Source organism: Marmota flaviventris, chromosome 5, assembly GCF_047511675.1.
Source record: "Marmota flaviventris isolate mMarFla1 chromosome 5, mMarFla1.hap1, whole genome shotgun sequence".
Taxonomy (NCBI): domain Eukaryota; kingdom Metazoa; phylum Chordata; class Mammalia; order Rodentia; family Sciuridae; genus Marmota; species Marmota flaviventris.
This window is the reverse complement of record NC_092502.1, coordinates 1,507,509-1,524,757: the sequence shown is the minus strand read 5'-3', so window position 1 is coordinate 1,524,757 and position 17,249 is coordinate 1,507,509. Positions and strand designations below refer to the sequence as shown.

The window sequence follows — 17,249 nt, the reverse complement described above, 5'->3', positions numbered from 1 at the left end:
TGAAACTTCAGTGGAGCCTCATAAATTCTGATGTTGGGATCTGAATTTACTACCTACCTTGAAATGTTAAGCCGTGTAGATCACTAACCTGCTGTCTGCCTTTGTATTATGCTTGTCAAAATCCTGTTAGCTGTATAAAACCTTGTTCCTGGAGAGCTGTGGGTCTGCTCTCTGAGACAGTCCTGACCAGCTCTCTTTGTGTACACAATACAAGCTCAAGTGGTAGCACGCTCGCCTGGCATGCGTGCGGCCCGGGTTCGATCCTCAGTACCACATACAAACAAAGATGTTGTGTCCGCCGAAAACTAAAAAATAAATATTAAAATTCTCTCTCTCTCTCTCTCTCTCTCTCTCTCTCTCTCTCTCTTATAAAAATATCTTAAAAAAAAGAAACCATGATCCTAAAATAAACTTTAAAAAAAAAAAAATTGGAGTCGGTGGTCTTTTCTTTGTATTGGGGTTCAACACTCCATTCCCTTACATAAAGATTCCCAAGACCTCTTTGCTTTTACCTGGACTGACCCAGACACTCAGGTGTCCACTCGACTTACATGGACAGTCCTTCCTCAGGCTTTAGAGATGGCCCCCACCTTTTGGACAAGCCTTGGCCCGAGACTTCCCCCACCTATCCTTGTCATGGTCATTCCTGTTCCCACACATGGATCCTTCTTCTCTGCAGTCCTTTCCTAGACCACAGTAAACCCACACGGCCAAGTCACTAAATTTCCTGACCTTGCGAGGACACCACGTCCCCCCTCTAAGGTCCAGCTCTCACTTCCCACCGTCATGGGCTTCCAACTGATTCCCATCCCACAAAGCCATTACGAGGGATCAGAAAACCTCATTTCTCCCCTTCTGCTCCCACTACCAAGGCTGAAGTACTCTCATTTCTGGGATTAAAAGGATTCCTTAGGGCTTGGATGCCCAACCACTCTCTGCTGGCCCGACCCCTTTACCATACCACAAAGGCCCCCACAAAGAGCTCCTCACCACACCCATCAACATCCCCTTTCAGGCCCTCCAAAGCCCTCCTGCAGGCCCCAGCCCTTCACTTGCCTGACCCATCCCACCCCTTTTTCTATATGTAACAGAAAACCAAGGATCTGCCCTGAGGGCACGAGGCCACCATTGGGACCATCCTTTGCAGCAGTGGCATTTCTCTCAAGATGCCTTGCCCAGCAGTATGGGGATAGGCACCTTGCCTTCAGGTACTGGTCTCCTCAGCCATCCTAATCCAGGAGTCAAGGAAACTCACATCTGGGTCACTTCTGACAGTCCTCTCCCCACCAGTGAACTGAATCACTCTCCTATGCGGGTCTTCAGACACTGCCCCTTCCCGCATCCTTTCCCTCCAGGTCTCGTGGACTGAGGACCCCACTGTGACCTTCAAAACGAGTCTACCCCTCAATCCTTCTACTCTGTCTCCTCCTCCCAGGGACACAGATTCTCATCAGCCTCTCCATTCCTGCATAGAGACTAAAGAACAATTACTCCCCATCCCTCCCATATTCTGGAGGGACCCTCCTACACCTGGTTCAGGGATGGGAGCTCCTTTTCCTATGAAGGCCTCTGAATAGCAGGCTGCACTGTCACCATGGCTGTAGAGGTGATGGAGGCTAGCCCCTCACCTCCTAACACCCCAACCCACAGGCAGAACTTGGAGCTCTAACCAAGCATCTACCCTAGCTAAGGGGAAGTCTCTGACCATTTACACAAATTCCAAATAGGCCTTTTATATACTATTGGCCGACACAGCAATATGGAAGGAACGAGGACCCGTGACCACCAAAGGCTCTTCCGTCACCAACGCGTCACGCATCAATGCCCTCTTAGAGGCCTCCCCTCCCTCCTTCTATTGGCATAGTACATTGTAAAGCCGGCCTATCATACAGATAATTCATTATTACAACAGATGACAATCTGGCAGACTAAATGGCCCAGCAGGTGCCTCTATTCTCCCACCTCAACAAGAGGCCTAACACCAGTTTCCTTTTACACCCCCAGACACCACCCAAGACACATCTGCACTCTCCAATGCTACCCAGGAGTCCTATGGCATCCTCACCTGTTTTCTCTGTGGAATTATCTGATGGCTTTACAATGTCCTATGACAAACAAAAGAAGGAGGGAGGATGGGGGCCTCTAGGAGGCCATTGAAGTGTGAAGGGCTGGTGATGGAGGAGCCTTTGGTAGTCACGGGTCCTCGTTCCTTCCATATTGCTGAGCCTTTGGTGACAATGAACTTTCTTTGTTGCCTTGGTGTGTCTGTGTGATCAGTCCTGTGCCAATTTTCTTTCACCACCCATGCATAGAATCATGTCTTTACTAATTTGGGGTTCTTTTATATTTGGAAATGAGGTTCAGAACACTAAGATCTGGAAGCAACACTTTATTAGTGGTGCCAGGGCCCCAAAAGATTATTCCCAAAGTCTGAGCCCTTATACAGCAGGGCTTTTACTTTTATACATAACAAGTTTGGGCCATATCAGGACCAGGGAGTTAGTGTGATTCTATTGGAGGATGCATTTTACCCTCCTTGTATGAGATCAAGCTTGTCAACAACCTAGGGACTCTTAGCTTGTAAAGCTTAGACTTTTTATTGCACCAAACCTAAAGGGGAAGTGAGGTTTCTTTTGTCCCAGATATTTTTTTTTTCTGCTTCTGCTACCTGGTCATCTTGTTTCAGGTATTTCTCAGCTGATGCTCCTATGGTTAAATGTCAGTACATGGAGCTGCATTGTACCCTGAAAGATGTGGAAAATGGCAACCTCCCCACAAAACTCTCTGACCCAGAGTGTTATGGACCAGGCTATATGAGCAATGACCAAACAGACTCCATTTTACCCTTAGACTCCATGTCATGTGAGAAATGCATCTCCCATGGGAAAGCCCTGCCTCTGTACCCATTAATAGTTACCAAGCATAGCACACTTGGCAACACAAAATAGCAGTTCGTATACAATGTGAAATTGTTCTCTTTGGCTCCCATTTTTCTTGGGCAATGTACCCTATTAGAGATTGATTGTCTGGATATTAGTAACCACTCTCTAACTTGTATTCAATTAGGGTCATTTTGACCCATTTCCCTTCTGCTTGCTTGCTGCAATGCCACCCTGGAAAGCCCCATGGGAAATACCAATATACCCATTGCATTGTCTTGCTAACTGCCCAGTTCAGCTTCTGTACCTGCTCGCAGCTATGTCAACCTAGATGTGGTTTTTGCAATTTTTGCCTTTAAATATCCTAAAACTTTGAGTCTCAGGCTGTTTCCTGCAGAGACAACTTGGTCCTGTAGGGAGCAGTCCCAGCCAGTTGGAGTAAAGACTCATCAGTTTGGACAAAACTGGGACTTGATATGTTTTCTGAGTGACCTGCCCCACAACAAGAGGGAAGGCAAATATTAAACCTCTTCACATAAATTCTTTTTTTTTTTGGTAACAATGGGCCCTGAGGGGAAAAGGCAAGTATTCATCCCTTCCCAACAGGTGGATACTGAACTTTACCCTTCCCCATTGCCCATGAGTCCAGGGAGGAGAGAGTAGATAGTGAAGCTCTGGGTAATGGTGAGTGCCAGAGGAAGAAGATTGGATTCTGCCCAAACCCATGTGTTCAGGCTGGGGCTGGGGCTCAGAGGTGGAGCACTCGCCTTGCACTCATGAGGCACTGGGTTCAATCCTCAGCACCACATAAAATAAATAAATGAAGATATTGTGTTCATCTACAACTAAAAAATTATTTTAAGAAAACCCACGTGTTCTGCTGAATGATTAGATTACTCATATTGTAACCTATAAAACACAGAGCTGCTCTGTAACCAGCAGCCATTTTCTACCCAGAAATTGGGTGTCTCCAGGGCCTGATTGACCCCTACTTAACAGGGTCATTGAGCCCAGGAAGGTCTGCTTCTGCCATTGTGTGTGCTCTCATAATGGTGCTAAAACTGTGCGGGCTATTCTTGCTTACATGCACAGGGGTGTCTAGATCTCTGTCTCATGGAGAACCGTAAGCTGTGGAAACCTGAGGCCAAGGGGACAATTCTGTAAACCTGGCCCACTGTTCTGACCCCCAAAGCTGAAGCCCTGTCTGGCTCAAGTTCACAGGGTATGTCACTTTCTTCAGCAAACTACCTTCTATCTGCAGGACAAATGCAAGCCTGAAATGTCAATATGAAAACAAATCACCCAGAATGGGGTGGTTGGAGTTGGACTTTTGTAGCCCTTTTCACAGACCAGATTCCAGAAATCATGGAGATAAGGATAATTCCCTCAACCATGAAATCTCTAATTACAGGTTGCAATTAGAACCAGTCAGCATGGGCCAGAGTAACCTAGAGCCCAGACAACAGTGGAGACTTGAAAATCTGTTGTCCTGCTATCAGTCAAGAGTCAAAAGATGGACCTGGATGTCACCTCCAGGTGCCCAGGGTAACTGGACTTGTGGTAGGCTTCCAAGGCTCCACTGGCTGCCAGTGTGTTAGCTGGATACCAAAGAGCAGGAGTGCAGCAGGGCTTGCACCCATGGGCTTTCTGCAGCTGTAGGGGTCTCCAGGCTCCTGGCTCCCATGGTCTGGGCTCTGCTTGTTGGGCAGGCAGAGCCTGGAGCTGGAGACAAGCCAGCACTTGGGTTTGGCTTTGGTTGAATAAAGAATTTAGCCTATATGTAATGCTTTAACCCCTGGAAGAATGACAGGTGACAAAGGCATACTCCCAGATGTGTGGTGGCTTGAACAAATTCCAACCTGCTTCACTCTGTATCGAGGTGAGATAACTGAAAGAGAAACAGAAGCATACTATTTGCTTTTCCAAGAGTAAATTATTTGACACTGGTAACTGGCAAAGTGAAAAAGCACTTTCAGAAGGTTATGAGACAAGAAGACATTAGTGAGATATGGTCTGAATATGAAGACATACCCCTGAAATGGCATCATCCCATTGATTTGCTGTTTGATCTTCATGCATCAAGTTCAGCTCTTCCTTGGGACATAACAGTTTAAGAGTTTTCCAGAGAAAGATCTTCTGCACTGTCCATCTAAAGAGGCAATCAACGCTCATTTTATGTCTGGTATGAAAGAAGCTAATGCTTCAAAGCAGAAAAGCCAAGTAATCAATAAAATTCAGAAAAAAAAAAAAAAAGATCATAAGCAGCTTTGGATGGGACTTCAAAATGACAGATTTGACCAATTTGGGGCCATCAGTCAGAAACTTAGGGAGTATCCTGCAGAAGAAAATGGATTTCATTATATCCCTTTTAGACTATATCAGACAACAACTGAACACCATTTCATTCAGAAACTGTTTTGTGGGTGGCTGCAGATGGACAGCTATATACACTGGGCAATCTCCTCAAAGAAGTTTGTCCCTCTGCAATTACTCCTGAAGGTGGAGAAAGAAGGAATCAAGTGACAATTCATGGAATTGAGCCAATGTTGGAAACACCTCTGCAGCAGCTAAGTGAAATCTGAGCTATCCGGATAATTCTCTTAGCATCATCCGCAAACAAACAAGAGTGAAGCACCAATTGCTGGCTTGAATGGAATCGCTGGAAACAGAGTTCACCAGAGCAGTCACCCTTTGACTCAGTCTGGTTTGGGGAGGCAACGGGACGGGACGCTGCAGGTCTCCTGGTTCCTTGTAAAATACGATGAAGCTGAAGCCTTTGCCTTGAGGAGACCATGGGAGTATGTGGCACTCAGCTTGTATTTTTGATTAACAAATACACAGTCGCTGCGTCGCTGACCGCCCCCCCCCCCCCAATCGCCGCCTCCCGGTGGCCTGGCCGCAGCCGTAGGGTGCTGGTCTGGACAGAGACCGACCGGCTGCTGATGCTTACCTTCCTGTTCATGGTGCGGGAGGAGATGGCGGTGAGCCAGGTGACTGGTCACTGGCGATACTGTACTCCTTCTCCGTGTTGTGAAACGTGCTGGCGCTGGTGGCCGAGTGCTTCCCCGGCGGACCCACGCCACCCAGAACGCGTGCAGCTGGACCGGGGCCCAGGGGATGGGGGCTCTGGTGAATCCGTCCTGTGGAAGGCCATGGGGCCTTGCTTCATGCAGCAGCGCCAGACGCAGCAGCCGCCGGTGGTCCTCAGGGTCCTCATGGCAGAGCTGCTGGTCAACGTGCTGGTCTCTGTCTCTTCCACCATCACAGAGGCTTCAGTCAGGACTCCGGCCATGGCTACTAGCCCGGGAGGCACGGCCTCAGCCACTGCCTCCCCAGAAGCACCTGCGTCAAGAGCAACCACACAGGGACAAGACCAGGAGACCAACACCCAGCTGGCCCATACCAGCAATTTCAATGGGCTGAAACTGGACCCTGCAGATGCAGAAAAACCCAGAAGTGATGGTGCAGTGAATGGCAAGACAAGTGAATGGCAATCGCATCAGAGGACCTGATGATATGAAATTAGCAGAAGATGACAGGGCCCGACAACTTCACAGGCGTGTGCTTGGAGATCCCTTGGGTTGGTGATTGTGGTAGTAAATGCCTTGCTCTTTTACTTTTATTGGAGAGTTTGTTCTGAAGGGGATTTTTGTGTGAACCCAAGTTTCCCTAATCCCTGAACAGGATTTGTAGAAATAACTAATAGTACTCATGCATCAGTTCATGAGGCTGGCCCTTGCTGAGTGCTATATTTAGATCCAACCCTTTTGTATTTATGTAATGGTTTGTATACTTCTTCAGACAACTTACCCATTACTAAAGGAATCTGCTCTTATTCTTTTACATGCTGTTCCTAAACAAACTGATATCTGAAATCTGATAAAAGAACTTCAAGATGTTGAAGGAGCTGAGGAAGTTCACGAACTACATGTTTAGCAACTTGCTGGAAGCAGAATCATTGCCACTGCTCACATAAAATGAGAAGACCAGCATCATCCATGCAGGTGGCTAAAACTATTAAAGGTGCTTTTCATAATCCTGGAATTCATGCTACTGCCATTCAGCCTGAATTTGCTAGGGTAGGCACTAATGTGAGAGACCAACCTTACACGTGACTGAGTCACACTTCCTGGCTGGGTGCTGAGGTGCTCAGTGGCAGAAATGTGGCAGAGCTTTCCCCACCCTTCTTGGGTCTGAGGGTCGGTGTCTCGTCCATGGGTGTGTCTTGCTACAGCCCCATAGGTGAAGCTATGCTCACCTGTTCCTTTGTAATATAACCCCTTGCCCTGTTTAGGATAGAATCTTCCATGCAAGCACCTTGTGTGTGTCCCCTTCTCTTAGTGTGCCCTTGGGTGTGGCTTACCCAGGTGTCAGTCAACCTGCTGACAGTGGACATCATGAAGATAGATTCAGCCCCCTGAAACCTGACGCCTTGCCTCATTTGAATAGCTGCTCCTCAATAAAAGGGGTCAGCGTGTGTGTGTGTGTGTGTGTGTGTGTGTGTGTGCCTTTATGCGGACCCTTAAGGTCAGAGGAGCCATCACAGCGACCCCAAAGAAAAAGATATTGTGTCTCTTGTGTGGTTATTTCGTGCAGCCCAGTTAGCCCAGTTTAATTGGAGTGACCCCTGAGTCTTTTAGTCATGAAACAGAAACCCGGCACACTAATGCAAGTGTGGTCCGTGTGAACTTGCCTGCAGGATTCAGTGTGCTTTGAAGCAATGTTGTGGGACACGGCCACCAGCCCATTCTGGAAAGAATGCAGGAAAGGACCCAGCAGTTAGCATTTCTTATTTAGAACTTAGTGACAATCCAGAGAAGAAGCCCAGGAGGACTAAAGTTGAAAACATCCCTGCTGTTGTGATAGAGATTAAAAAGTGCCAAACAAGCAACCTGAATCGCCTTTTGAGTCTTGAAAAAGATATGATATTTGACTTTTGCTTTAAACTGAAAGAGGAAAACGACTCCACTAAAATTCTAAGTTTGCCAAATAATGTAATTGAAGTCCTTGTCTGGGTCACACAGTTTAATTCTAGTTTTGTAAGAACACAATGGGACTGCATAACAGAGTCCTATATCATGACTTTGGGATTATTAGTACAGAGTACAGCTATGCTGTAACAATTTTTAAAAACAGTTTTAACACTATGTTACATTTTTGTTTAAAGTAAGTATAAACCTTATGTAACATAGTGACATTTGATTTGTGTTTTCCCATGATAAAAAAATTAGGGGGATAAATAAATTAAAAATTCTTACTGGTATCTCTCTGCTTTTCTTTCTCCCATTGTTACACTTTATTAGGATTATAATTATTAGACCTGTAACATCGTCAGCAAGTTTGTTTCCATTGATGTTTGCATAATGTTTACTTGCCCTTTGAAGTCATTACATAGTATAATGGCAGCATAGTTTAAGAGTTGCTCATGGCTATGAGCAGAACAGTTACTATTCTGTATTCTATATTGCTAAGTGTTGATCCAATAAACAGTGAGATAATTAGGAAACTGAATTAGAGTTCACACATAATAGGTCAAATGCAGAATAAGAACAGGTAAGAAGTTTACCAAACTAAATTATTAGATTATTGTATGTTGATATTCAGACTACATCTCTAAATTATTTTGAGAATTTCAACTCCTTTAGTCTACCAAAGTTAGTCTAAAATATGAATATGTTCACCAGCATTTCTTTCTTTGAAAGATTGATATTAGAAACATTGAACTGGAAAGACTTGCAAAATATCTAAATATTTTTAAGAATTTTTAACTTCCTCTTAGCTTGTAAACGCAAGGTATTAATTTAATCTTTTAAATTGTGGGTGTTTAAAAAATAACTTCAAAGTTAAAGGCATTTCATGGGGACTAATCATGAATGGATTTAAACAGCTTTTTGAGTACCACCATTTAATGCTTGTGCTTTGCCAAAAGCCACTAACTTGAGAGAAAAGAAAGTTGGTTAATGCAATCTGGATATTAACTTCTCAGCAAAATTAATAATTAAGGGAAAATTGAAGGGTCTGTAAATCATCATTTCTTGACATTGCTTAGTTCTTAGACCAGTGGCTTATTTTGCAGGGTGTCATGCTTTCCATCTAGGAAATTGTTCTTGGCTATTTGATTATTGAAATAGATTTCAAATCCAACACAAATATTTTAATATTTTTGAAGTTATATTTTTCTTGATAGAAGAGGGGTTTTGCTTTGTGAAGAAAATGAAGATTTTGTGCTCAGAAGAATGATTATTAAAATCAGTTATCATGTATAGCTCTATTTTTCTAGAAACAGGTATTCTGACGACTTCAGTAACTTTTATAGCTGACTACTTTGAAGATGGCTACCTTTGGGGATTTAAACTAATTCATTGCTTAATAGGTCTTAAGATGAAAGTGTTTGAATACGAAAATTTTTAAAGAGATGATCTTTTGTTGTAGATTGTTTTTTTCCCTAATATATGCATTTTGCTGGCAATGGGTCTATTTAAGAACAGCTGTTTTTTCCAATGAGAATGAGGTAATTTTAGGAACATAGTTTGTAAGTTCACATATATTATAATGGGCCAAACTATAACCTGCCAATTTGCAATACATCTTGATCTTTTTTATTCTAATTTCTTATAATGCAGCAGACTGTATTACAATTCATGTGATACATATAGAGCACAATTTTTATATCTCTGGTTGTACACAAAGTAGAGTCACACCATTGGTGTCTTCATACATGTAGTTATGGTAATGATGTCCATCTCATTCCACCATTTTTCTTACCCCCCCCCACATATTGATCTTTTAATACTGTTACCTGATATCCTGTAATTCACTTCTTTACCTAATAGTTGCTTTGAGTTTTGCAAAAGGTTTTTAGTTTTTGTTTTTGTTTTTAACATGAAATTGAGCAATCTATCTGGGTGAACAAGAGAAAGCTGCAAATTTTACTGTATAATGTCCATTCCTGATTTAACACTTTACAGAATATTTTACTAAGATCTCAAAACAATTTGTTATCTAAACATTTTAGCAATGATATGATAGGATAACTGGTAAAATATATTATATTCAATGGGGTTTCTTTACAATGTTTCTTTTGGGGATCTGTGTCTTAAAGGTGGTCTAACATCTAAGTAGAAGACATCACCAGAGTGAGAATTTTAAAAACTTGCATATGAGCATTGGACAAGGCTTTGTTGTTTTATTTTTTGAAAGTGCTTTGAAGGGATAGCCTTTAGGTTTTAGTTATTTCACTTTTCATAATTTTTAAGTAGCTTATATGTAACAAAGTGGTACCATAGGATTTTCACTTTTCAAAGGACTTTGTCATAGCAAAATCAGAGACTCGCCTTTTGAGTTTTAGCAGGAGAATTATTTATTTATAAGGTACTTTCTAATCCATTTTTAGCTATATTAGCATTATCTTTAAGGAAAAAAGACATGCTTTTATATTTAAATGTTGTGGGATTTAAGTGTCTTTCTCAAAATAACTTATTCCTTCCTGAGAGAAAATGCAAGAAATACCCTGAATTATTGGAGACTAACATCCATTATTTAAATATGCTGTTATATAACACTGCATCAGTTTTAGGAGTTACATCTCTCCTCCTGGCTCTTTTATATTTGAACAAGATCAATGTAGAATGTTTAAGAACTTGTCTGTTGTCTGAAAATTTTATTGAATCCACCATTTGACCCAGCTACCCCATTCCTTGATTTATACCCAAAGGTCTTAAAATCAGCATACTACAGTGATGCAGGCACACCAATGTTTATAGCAGCTCAACTCATAATAGCTAAACTATAGAACCAACCTAGATGCCCTTCAACAGAGGAATGGATAAAGAAAATGTGGTACATATACACAACAGAATATTATTCAGCCTTAAAGAAGAATAAAATTATGGTATTTGCAGGTAAGCGGATGGAACCAGAGAATATCATGCTAAGTGAAATAAAACAATCCTAAAAAAACCTAAAAGCCAGATGTTTTCTCTGATAAGCAGATGCTGATCCATAGTGGGGTGGGGTGATAGAGAAGAAGAAGGATATTTGGTGTGTGTAGAGGGGAGGCAGAGGAGGGGTGGAGTTGTGGGGATGGGAAGGATGGTAGAAAGAAACAGACATTATTACCCCATATACATGGATGATTATCCTAGTGGAGTGACTCTGAACCATGCACAGCTGGAGGAATGAGAGGTTGTGTTCCATTTGTGTACAATAGTTCAAAATGAATTCTATTGTTAAAAAAAAAAAAACTATTGAAAAGAAGGTGCTGCATATGCCTGATTTAAAAACCAACCAGGAATTTTTCTAAGCCAATGTAGCTTTAGTGATAAGAGATTTAATTCTCTGTTTTTAACTTTTAGCTTGTATGATTGTTTATTTTTTTCTGGAATGTATCTACATTATAAAAGTCTGGACTAGAACCTAAACAATAAAAATCCTCTAAAATTTGACTGTATATATATTTTAGGAAACAAAATACTGAATAACTCTATCCTAAGCTATGTAATTTGAATAGAAGAAATTTCCACCAAGTGCATCTTGGAAAATCATACTAGGTAGAAGGCAATGTTAATATATCTGGGTCTTGTTAACATTCAGTCAATTTGGGATTTTTGAAAGTTTTAAGGGAAAAGACCTCTGGAACCTAATGTGAAATATTTAGTAGGTTAACCTGTATTGAGCTGAAGATTTTTACTGTTTATAAGCAGATATCATTTGAACGATAAACGTGTCATTAATCTGCTGTCTTAAGATGTTCACATATACACAAATATGGAGATTAATTCCTTAATTTAAAGATATTTATTTTAATACTGAGTTTCAGTTAAGTGATAAGACAGTGTTAAAACTCTTGGGAAGGTGGAGGGTTTTGTTTGTTTGTTTTGTTTATTTGATGTTTAAATAGAAACTGTATTCTGGGTCTCTGAAAAGGGAATTGTAATAGGCACTATTCTGCTATAACTATACCAGTATGTGGTGATGCTGATTTGTTTCACTAAGAAGCTCTGGAATGTTTAGCAGTCATTTTCTCTGGCACAAGAGCCTTTTGTATGTTATGCAATTTAAACTTTTAAACCAAAAATTTTATGGTTCAGTATCTTTAGCAAAAAGATGCTGAAGAGAATGTAACATACAGTTCATATGTGGTTATATATAAAAGACACAAATTACCGTGTTATGGCTCTGCCTTGAAACAGCGCAATGAAGTATATCCATGTATTCTGTGATTCTTATGAAAACTTCATAACTGTGTTGTTTTTGTATCTGCTGTTGCCTGTCTTTTGGGCCAGATATAGTGCAGTTAAATGCAGTTACCATCTCATTAAATGCAGATACAGATAAACTGTCTTTTAGTGTTGTAACATTTTACCTAACTTCTAACTTTTTGTATTTTTTTTTGTCTGTGTGTTATTTTCCAAAACTGTTCCTACCTCACCATGAGGCTTTATGGATTGTTACATATTATAAATGTTCTATATGAGACAGACTACTGTGTATCTTCCCATTTATTAAAAGCTAAGTAGAAAATAAACTATATCTATGATAGATAGATAGATAGGGGTGCTTTCTAATGTGACCGTGATTGAACTTTAGTTTGAGAGAATGGAAATATTGATTGAATTTTCAAGAGAATTAGATTTAAGAACGTAAAAGAGAAATTCTGTTATCAATAACTTGCAGTAATTTTTTTTAGTAAGAGATCAAATTCTAGTAAACCCATCTTTCCTTAGTGAAAATTTCCTAGTTTACAGTCTGTCTCTTGGTATGCAAACAACCTTGTGCTTGATAATGAACAGAGAGAGATTTTTAAATGAAGCTTCAAAATATGTTTTGTCATTTAATAACATACAGTTTTGTCACTTTTCAAGTACTTTCTGATTCCCACACAGTAAATCACTTTTTATTCTGTTCCCATTTTTCACTGGCATGGAATGGATACAGGGCATAGGATTACTTGTCTCAGGAGCTTTTATAGAACTTATCGATGCCTATTTTAAAACCTGTGTTCTCTACACATTGAAGCTATACTGTTAAATGTTTATCTTTGCTGTTTTGTTTATCAGTATAAACCTGTCAAACCACAGTATGCCAAGCATCTGTATAAAATAATTTTGCATATTTGGAAAAATCCATTCGTTTTCAACCTCATGTTTTTCATTGGCTCCAGAACATAATATTTCACTGTGGTCCCCTGGCAACTGGTCTCTGAAATCTGAAGATTGCCTATCTCTTTTTTAAATTTGTTTTTTAGTTTTGGGTGGACACAATATCTTTATTTTATTTTTTTTATGTGGTGCTGAGGCTCAATCCCAGTGCCTCACATGTGCTAGGCAATCGCTCCGCCGCTGAACCACAACCTCAGACCCGAGATTGCCTATCTCTTGACTGCAGTAGGTATTCCTTAACTCTACCCAAAATATCCAGAAGTTACTGGAGTTCTTATCCACTATAAGGAAAGTTTGCTGCACTTTGACAAAGGCTGCTGGGATTCTACCAACTAACGTATTTTTTGTATTACCATTGATTTCTTGTGAGTCAGCTTGCTGTCCATATTGAATGTCAACCCATTTGAGTATGCTGAAAGACTTACAGTACCTACAAGAATGGTTTTAGATTACCCAATAAAAATAAATGCTTTTCTTATAAAACAATTATATATATAAATATGCAGAGTAATTCTACAATTTAAAAACCAACCAGGAATTTTCTAAGCCAAATGCAACTTTAAAGAATGATGAGAGATTTAATTTTCTGTTTTTAACTTTTAGCTTGTATGATTTTTTTTTCTGGAATGTAACTACATTATAAAAGGTAGATTCATGGGCTGCGGATATGGCTGAAGCGGTAGCGCGCTCGCCTGGCATGAGCGAGGTGCTGGGTTGGATCCTCAGCACCACATAAAAATAAAATAAAGATGTTGTGTCCACCGGAAAAAAAAATTCTCTCTCTCTCTCTTAAAAAAAAATAGATACATTATAAAATGTATCTACATATATATAAAGGATGGACCTGGACTTTCTTCATCTTTGCACTTTGCACATGCTCATCTCCTCCACCTGCACACTCGGGTGTACGTGCCCATGCAAGTGTGCTCCTCCCTCTCTCCCTCCCCCGCTCTGCAACGCCCTCTGGCTCGTCTTCTGAACCCCACTTTAGTCGTTTCCACCCAGCACATACGTATTCTGGAAAGAAGAAGCGGACCTGACCTCCTTTCCCAGTGCTGTCAGAGCGCTGCTGTCAGGTTCCGCACTGACCAGGGGCTAGGAAAGCTTATACTGAGATAAGAAGATATCTAAAGAATGTGATAAGGAGACCCGGCTGGGAGGAACCCGGACTTGGGGAGCACGAACTTAGGGGCCGCCGCGCTGAAACGTGGCCCTGGCGGCCTGCGCTGGGACACCAGCGAGGGGGGACGCTGTGGGCCGGCAGCGCGTGGCGCTCAGCAAATGGGACCTCGGTTAGACCTCCCCCCGTACCGCGCAGCGCGCTGGGACCGCGCTGTGTCCTGCCTCGGCTGGACCACACGGAGGCACGGGGCGTGCAGTGCCCGCAGGAGCAGAAGCGGCGGCGGCTGGATCGCGCAGCAGCCACAGCAGCTCAAGCACCTGGAGTCCTTCTACGAAAAACCTCCCCCTGGGCTTATGGGGAGGATGAGACTAGGCCAGAAGATGATTCCTGATATACCAGGCAACGAGCATGCAAGGGAATTTCTGGCTCACGCGCCAACTAAAGGACTTTGGATGCCATTGGGGAAAGAAGTCAAAGTTATGCAGTGTTGGCGTTGCAGGCGGTATGGTCACCGAGAGGGTGACAAAGAATGCCCTTTATTTATCAAAGGCAACCAGAAGTTAGAAGTTCAGAGTACCACTGAAGACCCCATGTATGACATCATTCAGGAGAATAAAAGGAAACAGCAATTAAAGCAGTTACTGGAGGATTCCACCTCAGATGAGGATGGGAGCAGCTCCTCTTCCTCAGAATGTAAAGAGAAGCATAAGAAAAAGGAGAGAGAAACGCATTTAAAAAAAGAAAGAAGGGGACTGGGGTTGTGGCTCAGTGGTAGTGTGCTTGCCTTGCACCTGCAGGGCACTGGGTTTGATCCTCAGCACCACATAAAGAAATAAAATAATAAAATAAAGATATTGTGTCCATCTACAACTAAAAAAATTTTTAAAGAAAGAAGGAAAAGAAAAAGAAGAAAAAAACAGAAGCATAAGTCTTCCAAGTCAAGTGAGAGTTCAGATTCAGACTGACAAGGATGAGTTGTTCAGCATTCTCTTCAGAAAAAATCAGACACTGTGGCCAAAGAACAGAGGGAGGTGTGACCCAAGAGTAACAGGACACACAAGACACCTGGCGGCACAGCTGTGGATTGTCACCACATTGCCATGGTGAGTTGTCTCCACTCAGAGCCTGGGTCTGGACAGCGCTGGTTCTCCCAGGAGAGCTCATTCATCGGCCCCTCCTTGCCCTTCACTTGAGTCTCTAATTCCCTGGAAAGGTCTCCTGCAGCATCACACGACAGCTGGGTGTCTCTGGGGAGGTGCTTTGGGTGCTAGCATGGCCTTTGTCCTTTGTGAGCAACTCAGCTTCCACAGACTTTATGCTGGACTCTTCTATGTTGTTGAGTATAATAAAAGCTTATGATTCATTTTAGAAAGAAAAAAAATGTTATAATGAGGAAGATGGAGAGGGAGCCACCCACTTCCCTCATCCCCAGTCCTTTCGAAAGGATCTGAGCAGAGCCAGCTGGCTGTGAAGTAGAGGCAGGTCCTCATGAACATCGGAGGAGATCAACCTACTTCGCAGTGGGCAGCAACCTCTTCTACAAGTCCACCCCCCAACCCCCACTGTATCCCAGCCCACCACCACCAAGGTGTGAGCGAATCAGAATGTCCAAAACCTCTCTGTTGTTCCTCCAGGTTTTTCTCTTGGGGATTGGAAAGCCGCCCTGGGGTTGAACAGCTGGTTACTTGCTCATCTCCTCAGGCAGGCTGTGAAGGAGAGTATGTCCATGCACACAGTGACATGAGGACTAGGGCCACTGCAGCTCCAACCACTGCACCATTGATGCACATTCCAGGCAGGGCCCTGCCCAACGTGCAAGGGAACTTGGAATTGCAGGGATTGGGTGAAAGGGTTATGGCCTTGTTCTAACATGCCGACCAGGGACACCACCCTGTTATGGCATTTAAAAAAGAATATGAGAAAACAGAAGGGTATTCCAGACACAGGTAAACCCAGGAGTTTGAAAAAGAAGTTAGATGGGGGTGGTCCATGTGCGATCTGTGCCCACAGACCATAGAAGGCAGGGACCTATCTTCATGTGTTCTCTGAAACAGGAGAGCCGTTCACAGCCTTCAGTTGCTCAGGTGGATATGTCCAGGGGTAGCAGGATTTGTTGTTGTTAGATTCTTGAGCTGTTAGACACTGTGGTAGAATCTTATTCAAGTCTACAAGGACCAAGGTTGAGACCTGTTCCAGAAGTGGGCTCGAAGGAATCAGACTCGAGTTTAGTGAAGATCTTTGTCTCTCACAGGACAGATGACAAGTACCCAATTTGTGTACACAGTAGCAGATGCAGTCCCCCAGTTATAAATAGACACTCTTCCAGAAAAGTGCCTTCTCTGAACTCAGTGGTACACAGGGAGTTCTAAGCTGCTTTGTTGCCACTTCTTCCTATCTGGTTGGTGACCCCTCTACTCTGCCCTCAGGTGATGGTCAGCTCTTTGTCCACCATCCCAAGGGTCACATAATGAGGAGGAGCAGGAACTGAGTGTGGTGATGAAGCAGATGAGAAAACAGGCAAGAACCCAAAGCAAAGAGAAAGAGCCAGTGATGGGTGATGGGTTGACCTGAGGGGTGTGGATCCTGCCTGTGCTGGTTGGAGCCCAGCCTCCTGTGAGTGGAGAGTGGTCGAGTCAGGAGGGAGAGAGTTCTTGAGAAGTTGGGGTGAGGGTTATAGAAGAAGCTAAGAAGGAAGTCCGATTTGAACACTTGAGCTTGCTGTAGCACCCCTGCCCACCCAGGCACCTGAGACCCACTCTCAATCTGCCTCATTCCAGCATTTACTTGTGGTAAACCTACTCCCCAAGTTCTACTGGAGGATTATGTGCAGGTGCATCTGAGCCAGAAGCTTTATTCCATTCTTTGTTCTTTTGTTCTTTATTTTATTGATGCGATGTATTACTGATTTGTGTATTTTGAAGTATATTTCTGTCTTTGGGATAAATCCTACCTGATCATGGTGAATTCAGTGTACTAGTATTGAGAATGTCTGCATCCAGATTCCTCAGGATTTGTTGTTGTTTCTTTGCTTGTTGGTGTAAGGAGTCTTCTAAGAAGCAAGCACACAGCAGGAGCTGCTAACTTGGA

At 42.6% G+C, this 17,249-nt stretch overlaps 3 pseudogenes; all 3 read left to right on the top strand.

Moving 5' to 3' along the window:
• Nucleotides 1–4,682: 4,682 nt before the first annotated feature.
• On the top strand, nt 4,683–5,402 carry LOC139705723 (autophagy protein 5 pseudogene; annotated as a pseudogene).
• Nucleotides 5,403–5,671: 269 nt separating this feature from the next.
• LOC114080836 (proton-coupled zinc antiporter SLC30A1 pseudogene) lies at nt 5,672–7,794 on the top strand (annotated as a pseudogene).
• Nucleotides 7,795–8,415: 621 nt separating this feature from the next.
• On the top strand, nt 8,416–15,127 carry LOC114080835 (retinitis pigmentosa 9 protein pseudogene; annotated as a pseudogene).
• The last annotated feature ends 2,122 nt before the right edge of the window (nt 15,128–17,249 follow it).